Raw genomic sequence first — 15,129 nt, 5'->3', positions numbered from 1 at the left:
TCAGTGTGGGCAGGTTCTGGTTATTGCATGAATGCATCAGTCTCACTAGGAATCTGCTATTTTCCATCATTGAGTGCTGCACAGCATTTTTCCTCTCTGCATTGATTCTGAAGGCAGCTTCAGATGTACTTTGAGAAACATATATGTGGCTTTTTTTCCATTTTCAAAAGCTCCCCCAAACTTAGGGCAAAATAAAGGATTTCCTTTCACACTTGGCCAGATATAAAATGCCATATACAGTTAAAAATACTTTGGGGAATTATGAATCTGTTCAGTATGGATGTCAAAGTTTGCCACTAATTGTGTCAAAATTTCTATTGCTTCCACAGGAAGAGGATTTTCAAAATAATGAACATTTGTATTGCAGGGAAAACTGTTATTGTTGATAATAATTGTCTTCTTTTTTGTTTGTTTTGTTTTGTGTATTTAATAAGCAGGAGATTGTGTATATCCAGACTGCTCAAAAGACCCTTTCTGACCTTAGTATATCTTTCAAAGCAGCCACATCAGCCCTTTTCAAAAATATACTTGTTTACTTTTCTCAGTAATCCACTCAACACTAGTAATACTATGGAAACATTTTTGAAAAAAATAAACTAACAAGAATGAGTCAAATTGACAAAAGCCTAGAGAATATAATTTCAGAAGGTGGCACAACGGTTTGATACTACATCCTCCAAGGCTACAAACAATAAATATGAAACACTCTTTGCACAAGAAAACAAATTTATTTACATAATTAAAGAGTGTGTTAGGTTTAGCATATGGATAATCTTGCTCTCCATTGCCTGGGGACAAAATATTATATGAAATTTATAAGCTCTCTGGTATGATTAAATCATTTCAACATTTTATTTGCACTAAAGAAATTTCGAACTTTCCCCAAATCTAGAACATTTGATAGAATTTGGTGTGTTAACAGCTGGGGTTGAGTTCTTGTTTTGCTTAGTGGTGCTGTGCAATTCCATATGTTGTATATGTCAAAACTGAAGATAATTTTTATTTTGGTCTAATAAACAAACAAACCCTTCTTCTTAAAGAGAGAGTTTTACAGCACTGGGCAGACTGAAGTTTTGCGTCTTTTGGGAAGTATTAATAATCTGATAAAACACACCTCTGGATTGTGAATGGCAGCATATGGCATGCATATTTATGAAGTACTACCTCCTAGGGCATGATTTATTGCCTTAGAAGAGCAAAGTAGATACTGACTAACCCTGTGTAAGGAGGCAGAGAACGAATTTTGTTCCAAGAAAGCAAGATCTCACAAATCATGACAGTAAATGCAACTTTAAACATTTGTAGACATTACAATGAATATCAGACTGTACCGTCCCATGGCCTCTGAGTCTGAGCCCCTGGAAAATAATGTGGAGAAAGAAAAAAAAAAGTAAACCCAGGTCCCTGCTCCACCAGTGGTTGAAAATCTAGGTTTGATTTTCTAAGAGCTAATCAGAGCTCTGCCCGTACCAGCTATGTCCTTGTGTAAGTTACTCACCTTCTTCAAATAAGAACTACAAATAATCAGTATCTATTTTCTGAGTTGGCAGGAAGAATAAATGATACTTTCATTAAAAGATGTCCATCACATTATTTATACTATTCAATATTGAAAACAACCTAAATGCTTGATAATAGGAGATCTATCAAATACACTATGGTTTATCCATGCATTATATTATAATTAAAATGGTGCTTTCACCTTACTGATCACAGTACAATTTGCAACATATATGTATAAACTTAATAAGAATCAATAAGAACTGCAAGGAAACCCATGAAAATATTAATTGTGTTTGTGTCTGGGTAGTGGGATTCTGAAGCTTAATTTTTCTTTTTGTCACATTGTTTATAATAATTTATAATATTTTTAAAATCAGAATATTTTTAAATCATAAAAAAAAATTTATAAAATGAAGGAAGTTTGCTTGCGAGAGACAAAAGAGTGTTATTTGCAGAAATAATCCCCTACAATGAGAAGAAGTAATCAGAAGTGAGCATAGCAATTTAGTTAGCACAGTCCTACACTGGTTAAAAGCCAGACATTGCATCTGAATCTTTGCTCTGCTTCTTAGTAGTTGTGATACTTCATGCATCTTACTAACATTTCCATCCCTGTTCCCCCCTCTGTAAAACAGAAAAAAAATAATAATAATACTTACCTCATGAGGTTTTTGTGAAGATAAAATAAAACAGTGCATGAAATCTCCTTATATAATGTTCATCACATAATAGATGTTCAATAAATATTTAATAAATATTCTACATTCAATTGTATTCCATCATTTTAAGAGCCTGGGAAGATTTTTTCCCCAAGTATTCCTCCCCACAGTTTTGTTGTCGATTTAAGAAAAACAATCCAAAACTTGGAAATAAGACCAAAAGATTACAGCAGTCCTTTTCAAAGTCATACAGGGATATTGTTGAACAAGCCCACGTGAGGGTCAATTTTTGTTCTAAGGGAAGACAACTGTGCTTGGTAAATAAAGCTAGATCTTAACTTTTAGAAGACAGATAAGCTATAAATTATTTTTGTCCAGTAGAGATGCAAATAATTTCTGTCCAGTAAGAAATACAACTCTAAAGATTAAGATTTTATTGTATTGCAGCATATTAATCAGTTTTGAATCTAATTTTGCAGACTTATTTCAGCATTCTTTTTTCTGTGTCTATATATACATAATTTTTTTTTTCTCATTTTCTCCTTTGAACTAAGTTTACCATCCTGCTGGTTTTCTTATTAATGAGGTAAATAAATCTTTGGAACATGCTCACTATATATTTGTATGAGAGCCATGTTTTTAACTTATTGAAAATTATACTTTAACACTGGTATTGAAGTTTTTTTCATTAGAGATTCATTCTTTACGTTAAAAAAATTAACAAAAATTTACCTTTGCAAGCATAACATACAAAGTTTTATCAGTGATTAATATAGTAGCTGAAAAGGAAGATGTTATGTGAGGTCTTATGTCAGGATGCCCAGATAATTTCTGGGAAGTAACATCCCTCAGAATGAGATACGCAGTAAATCCATTCTGAAAGGGGGAAATGGGCGGATGCACATAACTGATGATTTTGAAGGTAGTATTCATCCCAGGGATCCTATTTGGGACACTGTGCTTCTTGGCCTGTTAAGAAGGCTGGGCAGCAGGGTAGAGAGGTTGGGTACCAAAGGCAGTCCTTACCTATTTCAGAATTTAGCCTAGAGCTAGTCATGTCTCAGATATGGGAGTTCTCAAAGTATGGTCTAAGAACCCATGCCTAAGAACATTACAGGAACAATGTCAAAATGCTTTTCACGATGACTCTATAATGTTGTTTACATTTTCATTGTGTTGACACTTGCCCTGATGCAGCAAGAGTAATGATGAGTAAAACTGCTTGCATTTTAACATGACACTAATCTGTACCAGTAGTCATTATAGTCTTCACTAAATGAACTCACAAAAAGAAGCCAGTTTTACTTAATAATGTCCTTGATGAAGCAGTAAAATGTATCAATCTTATTAAATCTCAACCCTTGAATATGTATTTTTTTTAATATTCCGTATGATAAAATAAGAAATATGCATAAAGCTCTCCTGCTAAATACCAAAGTTTCTCAAGAAAAAGTATTTGCGTAATTGCGTTGCAAGTTGAGTTAGCTTTTTGGGGGGAACATTAGTTACCTGAAAGAATGACTGACAAACTATGGTTATTCAGACTTGGGTATCTGGCAGACATTTTCTCAAAAATAAATGAAGCAAACATGTCACTTCAAGGAAAACAACCAGCAGTAATTGTTGCCAATTAAAAGCATTTCAGCTTGCCAGCAAATACTAGAATTTTAGAAAAGTTGTATCCACCACTGTGAGATAGACAGCCTCCCCAAACTTAAAGACTTTTGAGTTGAAAGAAGTAGTAATATTTATAGATGTAATTTTCATTCTGTATAATGGAATGAGTCAATATTTAGAAGAACTCGGAGGTACATAACTCAGTGAACTAGTATTTTCCAAATGACCATTAAAAGATGTTACAAAATTATGCATAGGTAAATGATTCACTCAAAGGTTTACATCCATAGATTTTAGTATACAAAGTACTGCCTGCCAAGTTTTGGTGTAGTATCAAAGAAGAATATCCTCAATTACATATATAAAATATTTAAGTCCAATTACAGCACTTATGGAACAGAAGAACCACACAGTAGGGTCAGCTTAAATATAACATTAGACATTAGGAAGAATATGCTCAACGATCTGAAAAGTCTATGAAAGTATTCCTCTTTTCTAGCTCTATATCTGTCTGATGCTGCATTTTCTATTATGCAATCAAAATCATATATTGCAATAGATTGACTGTAGAAGCAAATATGAGAACCCAGCTGTCTTCTATTGAGCCAGACAATAAAGAGAATTAGAAAAATTTAAAATAGAGCTACTCTCCTCACTAAATATTTTTTTATTTTGTGAAATATATATTTTATTTTAAATGTTATTAATGTTAACATGTAATGAGTTTATTATTATAATTTTAAATGAATATTTTTTTAATTTCTTAGTTTTTATTTTTATTATAGAAAGCATCAGTGTATATAACCCACATTACAAAAGCTCTTTGGGATCTTCAAAAATTTTTGAGTGTAAAGGACCTGAAACCAAAACATTTGATAAACATTGCCCAAATATACCAAAGCAATAGAGATATCATCAGGCTCAATTAGATTCTTCATCTAAAAAATGAAATAATCTCTTAACTGACTTAGAATAAAATAATAAGATGTTTATTGGAGCATTATAAAATTTTGGAATTTTTTCAAGTACAAAAGTTATGTGAAGCTTTCACAACAGGTTGGAAAGTGAACAATAAAACTGTGATTTGATGAATAACTATTATTTGTAAAGAGGCTGGGAACAGCTCATATTAAGGCTTCCATTTAAATAAACACAATGCTTATTTTAAAAAGCATTTACCTTATGAGTATCCACATAAAAGGTTTTCCTTTACAATACTGTTGATATTAGTTCTATTTCTGTGTGTTAATCTATGAACAAACATACAAACGTACCCAGTGTTTACACAGATGTCTTGAATGGGAGGCCAAGGGGCTACATTTGATTTTCAGTTGGTTCCAAAATGCAACCAACATCTTTATTAACATGGCAATAGAGGTTTTATAAATCCTATCTTTAAGCTCCTTTATTGACTGTATTTAATTTTTTTTTCCACATGAAACTCCCATCGCAGCAAAGAACCACAGTATCCCACTTAGATGCCAGGTGAAGTCATTAGATGATCAGGAGACCATTGAAGTGATTTTATAATTTATGTTTGAAAAAGACTCACTTAATTTCTGTGCTTGTGAGCCCCCGAGACCTTGAATTAAAGGCTCACGTGAAGGTCTGTAAAGATATAGGCAAAGACACACTCCTCAGATTAGCTCCCCTGATACATTGGTTATCACCTTTTTTTTTTTTTTTTTTTTTTTGTCGTTTTTTCGTGACCGGCACTCAGCCAGTGAGTGCACTGGTCAGTCCTATATAGGATCCGAACCCGCGGCGGGAGCGTTGCCGCGCTCCCAGCGCAGCACTCTACCAAGTGCGCCACGGGCTCGGCCCCATTGGTTATCACCTTTTAAAACTGATTTTTATATGTTATTCAAAATCCAATAAATAATTCCTGAAATGTGAATCCAATATGTTGACCCATGCTGGTTAACAGAAAAAAAGCAAGGGGAATACACAGGGGTATCCAGTCTCACTGATCAATTAAATATGTCTTCGTTCAGCTGCACAATTCAGTTTTCACAGTCAAGTCAGACTAAAAATGATGATGACAATGGTGGTGATTAAAGGAAGAAGACTAGGGGACAGTGGAGGAGTAGGTTTGACCACACTTTGTTTTGCCAAATGAGGATGTTAATAAAAAAATTCTGCTATCTTCTCTATCTTCACTATTTAGTGAAAGAAAAGGCATTTTAAAACCAAGGAAAAAAATGGGAAGGATACAGTGTCAGAATAAAAAAGAGTCTTTCGTAAAATAAGCTAGCTAATAACACTATACTGATTAGATATGTAGATAGAGTCTATATGTATAGTTATGTTCTCTAGGTATATAAGTACACACACACACACACACACACACACATTCACACACAGAGCACAGCAGCACAGTCTCTAGCTCTAGAAAGTGTTTGATAAAACGGTAACTATTACAATTAAGTTTTGCACAGTTCACATTTTAGAAGAAGAAATAACAGATATAACACTAACAGGAGAAGGTTGGTATAATTTTAAAAATCACCTGCCTTTCTGAAGCTTTTTCTTTATTTTATATTCTTTCATTTCAGAAAAAGTTTGAAAAAGTTTGAAATCACTGAAGATAAATCTCCATGTTTCCCATAAAGTCTTGTAAATGGGCCTCCAAAAGCACAGTGAGAATCTAAAACAATATTAAATAATATTTCCAGGTGTGCCTGCCACTATTTAAGAGACCTTGGACTTATGTCAAAGCAAGAGCTCAGTTTGTATTTTCTTTAGAAACCCTTTCAAGAGATTACAAGTCAAGCAGAAAAACTTGCTCGGCAATGAAATTAGCAATAGGTCCTGAGCTGAATCACAGTAGCAACCGTGTTTATAAATAAGTTGATAGTAGGCATTTAATCAGAAATAAACTTCCGACACAAGTCCTTGGAGTTACATGAATTCAGCCCAGTATCCCAGCCAGGGAAGTCAAATAACTTAAAATGAATATCTTCATTCCGCTCTCCTATATCTGGCATCACCTATTAACCATGCCTCTCTCTTCCAACCAAGTGTAGAAAGAACCTCAGAATACCCTTGATATGTGACTTCCAAAGCTGATACTACCAACTGACCATATTGGCATAAAGGATGAAATGCATTTGCTATTTCTGTTCTAGATTTCCTATTTCAACATCTGCAGACAATGCCAGTGAGGACTTTTCCTCAAAAAACTTTACTTATCCGTTCAACACAAATTTGCTCAGTTCTTTAGACATGGTAAACACTTTGCTTAGGTGCCTGAGATATGGAGGCAAAAGCTGGCAGACGAGTGGAAGAGATAGGGAATAAATTGCCGATCACAGTGCTGGATGCTAACTGCTAAATGAAGTATACTAAAGGTGCTGGGAGGACCCAGAGGAGAGATACCAGGCCCTCAATGGAGAAATTGTTTTGGAAGACTTTTTAAAAAGAGACGGTCCTCATCTGAGTCTTAAAGGATGAGCAGCACTTCATTGAGGTTAATGGAGGTTGGGGAAATATGTTTTAGAGAAAGAGAAGAGCATTTGTGAGTATACGAAGATATAAACCTGAAGGATAAATTCTGGGAGGCAAACGGTTGGTAAGACTGAAGAAGGAGGGGTGGTGTTAGACAAAGCTGGAGAGGAAGGAGGGATGAGGATAACAGAAGCTTTAAATGTTGAGCTAAGGGCAATAGTGAGAAAGTGAGAGTCCCTCCATAATTTAAAAAAACAATAATTCATTGTGTCCAGAATCCTATAGCTACTAAGGAACTTTCCCAACAGGTTTAAAACAATAGATTTTTCATATATTACATAAAATATAAAAATATTTATTAAGTGAATTATATTTATATATTTATTTATATATAATACATATAAATTAATATTATTGTATTCTATAGTGTATAATTTTATATTAATCATATAATAATATGAAATGTAATATATTAATATATATTACAATATTATGTATAATATATTAATATGTAATATTACAAAATATATAATACATTATTATATATATTAAAAACATAGGTTATTACCTTCATATTGACTTAACAATATTAAAACGAAACTCCAATTCATTTCACTGGTCTGGCTACATGCACTGACCAGATATGCAGATGTACAGATATACGTGGCCCAAGTTTAGCCGTAATTTTTACATTTTATGGACAGCAGTGGTGCTGTGGTAATTTTATATTGATACACTTAATAAGAGCTTCAAGTTCTTTTTTAGTGATTTTACACCACGCTCTTTAAAAATTCTACATTGGAAATTTTACTTATTGCTAAAGCAATTTAGCCTATGTGATGTAAAACTTAAAAGTATATCAGAATCCAGTTAATCACCAAATCAGAAGATTTGAAGTATAGTAGTCCCTCCTTATCCAGGGAGGATACGTTCCAAGAATCCTCATGGATGCCTGAAACTGCAGATAGTATCCAAACCCATGTATATCATGTTCTTTTCCCATATGTACATACCTATGATAAAGTTTAATTTATAAATTAGGCACAGTATGAGATTAACAACAACTAATAATAAAATACAAAAAATATAACGATACACTGTGATAAAAGTTACGTGAATAACTCTCCTTCTCAAAATAACTTCTCATACTCTACTGTACTGACGTATTTTCAGAGCACAGTTGACAGCGGGTAATTGCAACCACAAAGAGTGAAACCTCAGTAAAGGGGGACTAATGTAATGTGATTTGTAACAATCAGTGCATCTGATCTCTCTTGGAGTTAGGAACCAAACAATCTAGAACTACTTCCCTGGATAAGCCACTTTACTGGGCATCAACTCTATATTTTTTGAAATGAGTCTAGTAAGATGTTCTTAGTAGAGCTTCTGTAAAGATTAAATAATTGTGATACTTACAGGACTATTATTATGTCCATTTTGCACATAAGGGAAAACAGAGAAGAACATGGTAACTGGCCCAAAGTAGAAAATCAGGAACCAACCTAAATGTCCATCGATGGACACAACTGGATAAGGAAAATGTGTTATATATACACAATGGAATACTACTCTGCCATAAAAAAGAATGAAATTCTGCCCTTTGCAGCAACATGGATGAACTTAGAGAAAATTATGTTAAGTGAAATAAGAACTACTGCATGTCCTCACTCAGAAGCGGTAGCTAAATAAAAACAAACAAATACATTTAAAAAGAAAGAAAGATACAATAATCACAATAAATTTGTTGAACTTTCAAAAGGGGAGACCAGAACTGAGGCCACCAGAAGTAAGAAAAGGGGAGGGGGAGGAGGGTTTGGCAAGAGATGGGTGAAGGGCCACAAAAAATTATTGCATTGTATAATGTTGAATATACTAATTATCCTGATTTGAGCATCACATATTGCACACAGGTATTGATATTCAATGTTAATGTACCCCACAGATTATCTGCAATCAATTATGTTTCAATTTTTAAAAAGTAAAAAGAATTTTTCACTTCAATGCTTTCTCAAAAATAAAAACATTATTTTGATTAAAAAAAAGAAAAGAAAATCAGTAAACATAATTTCTATGCCTTTCCTAAGAGGAGGGAATAGGCGTAATAAGGTTTCGGTGCCCCTACATAATGAGTTCTCAAAAAACAATGGAGGGATAAATAAAGTATCATAGAATTTAATAAAACTAAAAAATGACTAATTTATACCCTCATGTGTTTCAAAAATTGTTATATTATTGTGAGAAAATTTTATAAATTATCCCAATGGTACTAGACATTCACACTGAAATTAATATTTGCCCATAATATTCAGGGCCTTTCTTTATGGCTTCAAATTCTTTTTTTAGTCTAAGCTTATCACAGGAGGAAGAGTGGATGAGTTAATAAAAAGCAACTGGGGTGGGTGGGGGGATTTGGGGGGAGAAGACAGATATTCCTGAGTCCCAGCTTGAAACCTCGCTAGATGTGTGACCCCATGAATAAGCTAAGTAGTCATGGCTCTGTGTTCATCTTTAAATATGAAATAAAGATTAATATCTATTCATAACAGCACTGTGAGGAGTAGATGAAGTTACGTACATAAAGTCTTTGACAGAAAGTTGATCAATAAAAGGTAGCTATTAATAATAAAAAAGACAAATAAATAAATGTGAGTTCCTTTCCCCTCTGCTGTGCTCTATGGTGGTGTTTCCTAAAATGGATTCTGGGAAATGCTAATTCCGTGGAATTTAAATAGCTGTTACAAGGAAAGGTGTTTACTGTGACTGCTGCAGTAGACTAAACTTGGGGGATATTTACCATTGTTTCCAACTGAGTTCCGGATGTGCACTGCCTGGTTTCCATCCCATTTACTAAGCATGCGATTATGGGCCACTTTCTTAACTTTCTGGTGCCCCACTTTTGTCACCAGCAAAGTGTAAATAATAATTGTATCTAACATACAGGGTGATTTTAAGTCTTAAATGCAATCATGTACATGCTGGGCAACCATATAATTTGTCATCCAAACGAGGACACTTGTTTCCCAACATTTTATTTATTTTTAATTGAAACATAATTGGTTATACACACTTGTGTGGGTACAGAGTTGACTATCAATACTTACATATAATATGTGATGATCAAATCAGGGCAATTAACATATTCATCATCACAAAACATAATCATTCTTTGATTACGAAAACTTTCAAACGTATAGAAAAGTTGAAAGAACTGTAACACACCAACATACTTATATATACATACCCACTTAGATTCTATTAAAATTTTGCTAAATTTCATTATCACTTGTCTATTCATCAGTCTCTCCCTATTTTTTTTATTTTTTTATTTTTCTGAGACACTGTTGAGAGTGAAAAGAGATACTATTAATATTTATGCAAGGACAGGCAGGTTATATTAGGACCCTCCCAGGCACACCTGGATTTATGGTTCCCCTTCATAAAATTTATCTAGCACAGTATCGGCACATGGTAAGCACACAATAAATAATGGTTAGTATTGCTCCTAATTAAGGTCTGAAAGTTCTGGACTACACAAAAACACACAGTGTTCTGTCCTACAGGGCAGAATAATTTCCCAATTACTCGATTCAATGGTGGTCTGAGCTTGTGTCTGTATCACTGAAACTTTTATTTTATATCACCACGAAGACTCAATGATTATTAGTGGTCACTGTGGCATCTTTGCCCCACCTTGCATTCTTGAGAAAATTAATAAAACCTCAAGACTACCTTGGTTAGGAGGCATAAAATGATACCTGCAGAGTTCACCACATGGTAAAAGAAAGTCCACTCCACTTGTGAGTGGTCAGTTTACCAACTGACCACTCAATAATTGGTCTACTCAAATTTGGCCTCCAGCATCCAGACTCTTGTTTAATTGTTTGCAGTCGAGTGGTTTATCAGGAGGATTAAAAGAATGGGTTCACTAGCTAAGTTTGTAGACATGAGCCAAGTTGGCCAAGGAGAGGTATACCTACAGATGAGTTTTATGTAGAGAATAACAATAAAAGTAATAAAATACAGTTGCCATGTGTAAAGCACTTACCATATGCCAAATATGTCCTCATCACTCTGAATGGAGGATCTCTGGACTTGACATCAAAGACCAAGTTTTTGATTATTCTCTCACAGTCTGTGACTATGCAACTTTTCTTAGGTCACTTAAAAATCTGGGCAAGGATACCCATCCACCCTGCTTCTCAGGGTTGCTGGGAAGATCAAATATGATACTGTAAGTAAATGTACTCTGTCAGCTACAGATTGCTATACACGGTATATTGTTTTATTTTGGTTATCATTTCTCTTCCAGTACCTGGAAAACCATTTACAGATTCTAATGGTTCCATAACAGGTGCTAATTAGAAAACACTAAGATTGGTAAGGCCTAGGGAATTTCTACCTGGGAAGGAAAAAAATTCTTTTTTATTATAATAAGTAATATAATATAATAAAGAATCACTTTTTCCATCACATGTAGAACTTATGACACACCAGTTTGAAGTTTTATAACCTTGGATAAATCCTGTGATCCCTAAATTCCTCATCTTTAAAATGGGGAAACTACCACCTACATTTCACGATTATTATGAGAATTAAATGAGAGGTCAAAGCAAGCTATAAAACTGAAAAAGATTCCACAGATATAAGACATAATTATTCTCTCGATGTACCTGAATATCCAGTTTCTATAAAGTAGAGAATTTAGACTCTAGAATTTCTTATAATTAGCACTTAAGCTGTTCCCAGAATGGACATATTTTACATTCAAGAAAGCATTTCACTTAATTTTTAATAGTCTGCAGCATTTCTAGACAAATCCAAACTGGGTTACAAAAAAGTGCAGTATGTCATAAAATATTCTGCAAAGACCCTCCCCAAAGTAATGTTTGTACTGATTCCTTTTAATACTACGGACACTAGTTGGAAATATCCCCTCTCTCACACAGGGAATAGTAGAATTCTGCTAAGCTGAGAGATCCTGTTGGCAGGTAAAACTAAAAATGAGAAATAGTGGATGTTGTCTTGTGCCCCCACCCAATATGCTTTTTTTAAGTTTACAAAATATGCTTTCAATGGAAATCAATTCTGCAGTGCAAAATTAGCTTCTGGTGGGTCACTCTGTAGCTGTTTGCTAATAAACTTAGAGTTGTCTTGTACTGACATTGTAACTAGTAACACAAAGGGGGAGGGGGGAGGTGAGAGGAAAGAGAAAGGAGACAAGAGCTAAGAGTTCTTGGTGCATAAATGGAAAATAATCCTCTGAACGTATTTCCTTATTTCTTTTTTCTCTGTTATTTCTGCTCCAAAATGGATCTGACATGGTGGAAAGAATGCCAGCTTCAGCTCTTGAGACCCCTATTTGAATCCCACCTTCTCTTAACTTGAGGCACTCTGTTAACCCCCCTCCCCTCCCCACCAGCCTCATCTCTAGAATGGGTGTTGTGGTCTTTCCTCCTCGTTAAGAAGATTAGAATAAGTCATGGGAGCATTTAGTTCACAGTCCATGGTGAATATCTGTTACCTTCTACTTGCTCTCTCTTTTTGCATTCGGTCATTAGCTAATTCATTCATTTATTCATTCATTTTATGTAATGCAAGCAAAGTGCAATATTTGGGAACAGATTTACTACTTGTATAAACTGCCTCTGAATTTCAAATTCTTTATTTGTAAAATTGGGTCCCATGCAAATGCCTCTGAGGCTGCCCTAGGGGAAGGGGTAGGGTGTCTGGAAGAGAAGGATGGACAAGCGGCAAAGCTCTGGTCTCCTACTCTCTATCCTCATAGCAGCTCTGCATTTACCTACTTTACAAATTGACATTTCCTGCAAGATTTTCTTGTAAAGAAATAATTACACTGATGTGAAATAAAGGAAAATAAGAAAATCTCTGAATCAGCCAAATAATGACAGGATTCTATTTCTATTCTAATTTGATGATACTAAGTATTCCTTGGAGATTTATTTGGTGCCAAATCCTGAAGACCTAATTTTTCAGGGAGCTACAGAAGCTATGGGGTTGAAAACATGGTTCTATTCTAAAGGAACTCCTAGTCTCGTAGAGAAGATGAGACATCTGCCCATGTGACTGTTGAAAATCACAAGGCTATACAAGCGCCACTGTAAATGGTGGAGTGGGGAAATATGGGATCTCAGAGACGGGAGAGTAACTCAAGGCCTGACATGGTGAGGGTCTTCAGCTGGCTGGGGAAGGGAAAGGGCTAGAGTTCTAAGAGAGGAATGGGAAAGCCATATGCAGTAGGAATATATATAAGTAGAGATGCAAGAGCAGAAATAGAACATGCGAAGTGTGGAGCCTCTAAGAGACCAGCCATCTCCTACTGGAGAGTGGTAAGTGGAGATGTTTCATGAGGCCTTAAATGGCAAACTCGAGCATTTTGGGCTTTACCACATGGTAATTAAAGCCAGCAAAAGCTGTTTGGGGTAAGACATGATAATAATCATGTTTTAGGAAGCTAAACTTAACAGTATTGAGAAAATTGGGGTAGAAACACCAGGATTCTGTTCAAAGAACATTTCAACACTCGTCATCTTTTCAGTGTTTGACAAAGTCAATCTCTCTCTTTTTTTTTTTTTTTTTTTTTGTCTTTTTCGTGACCAGCACTCAGCCAGTGAGTGCACCGGCCAGTCCTATATAGGATCCGAACCCATGGCGGGAGCGTCACCACGCTCCCAGTGCCGCACTCTCCCGAGTGCGCCACGGCTCGGCCCCAAAGTCAATCTCTTGATACACTTTCTTCACATGGCTTACAGGACACTATGATCTGGTTTTCCTCCCACCTCACCAGCTGGTCTGGTTTCCTGGTTCCTCTCATCTCTCCAGAGTCTCGACCTTGAAATGCTCCAGAGCTCAGTCACTGCACCTCTGCATTCTTCTGTCAACAGTAACTCTCTTTATTATCTCAGCCAGTCTGATGGCTTTTAATACCATCAATATGCTGATGACTCCCAAACTGAGATCTCCCACCTGAGCCTCATCCTCGAATGCCATGTTGTTATAAACAGCTGCCTCCTTAATGTTTGTAATAAGCATTTAACGTTTAAGTGCCTCATGCCTACTCCTCTTCCAAATTGGCAACTCCATTTTTCCAGCTGCTTAGGCCAAACACCTCATAATCATCTTTGAACATGACTTTTCTAACACCTCATGCCCAATCCATGAGCAAATCCTCTTGGTTCTACCTTCAAAACACATGCAGGACCCCCTGGCATTTCTCACAACCTCCACCACTCCTACTCTGGTCCACACCACCATCAACTCTCACTCACATTACTGCAATCACCTCCTAACTGGTTTCCTTACTTTTTTACTTGTCCTTTTAGAGTCTGACACACAGCAGACAGAATAATTCTGTTATAATATGTCAGATCCTGTCTTTCCTCCTCTCAAAATGATCCAATGGTTGTGCATCTCACATGACATAAAAGTCAAAGTTAATGGCCCCTAGGCCCCTGCCTTGCCTGGCCCCTCTCCCTGCATCTCCTGCTTCCTACTTACCTTACTTGTTCCCACTTCAGAGATTTTGCTATGAATTGCTCTTTCTCCCTGGAATGTTCTTGCACCAGACATCCACAGGACCTGCTTCTCACCTTTTCTAAGTCCTTATGCAGAGATTATCTCCCATAATATCCGCTGAAAATTGCAGCCCTCATTGCCAGAATTTCTTCTTCACTTTTCCGGCTCTTCCCACCCCCCACCCCCCCAATGACTCTTAATCAGCCCCACATACTTTTTTTTCCAGTTACTTATTTTATTTTCTGACTTTACAATAGAAAGTAAGCTTCATGAAGGCAGGATAATATCACCTATTTTGCTACTGTATCCCAATGTCTAGAGCGGTGACCATAGTTGAAAGAATGAAAATTATTAAATTGATAATAATTTG

This window comes from Cynocephalus volans, chromosome 4 (genome assembly GCF_027409185.1).
Source record: "Cynocephalus volans isolate mCynVol1 chromosome 4, mCynVol1.pri, whole genome shotgun sequence".
In the NCBI taxonomy this organism is placed as follows: domain Eukaryota; kingdom Metazoa; phylum Chordata; class Mammalia; order Dermoptera; family Cynocephalidae; genus Cynocephalus; species Cynocephalus volans.
This window is presented reverse-complemented; position numbering follows the sequence as displayed.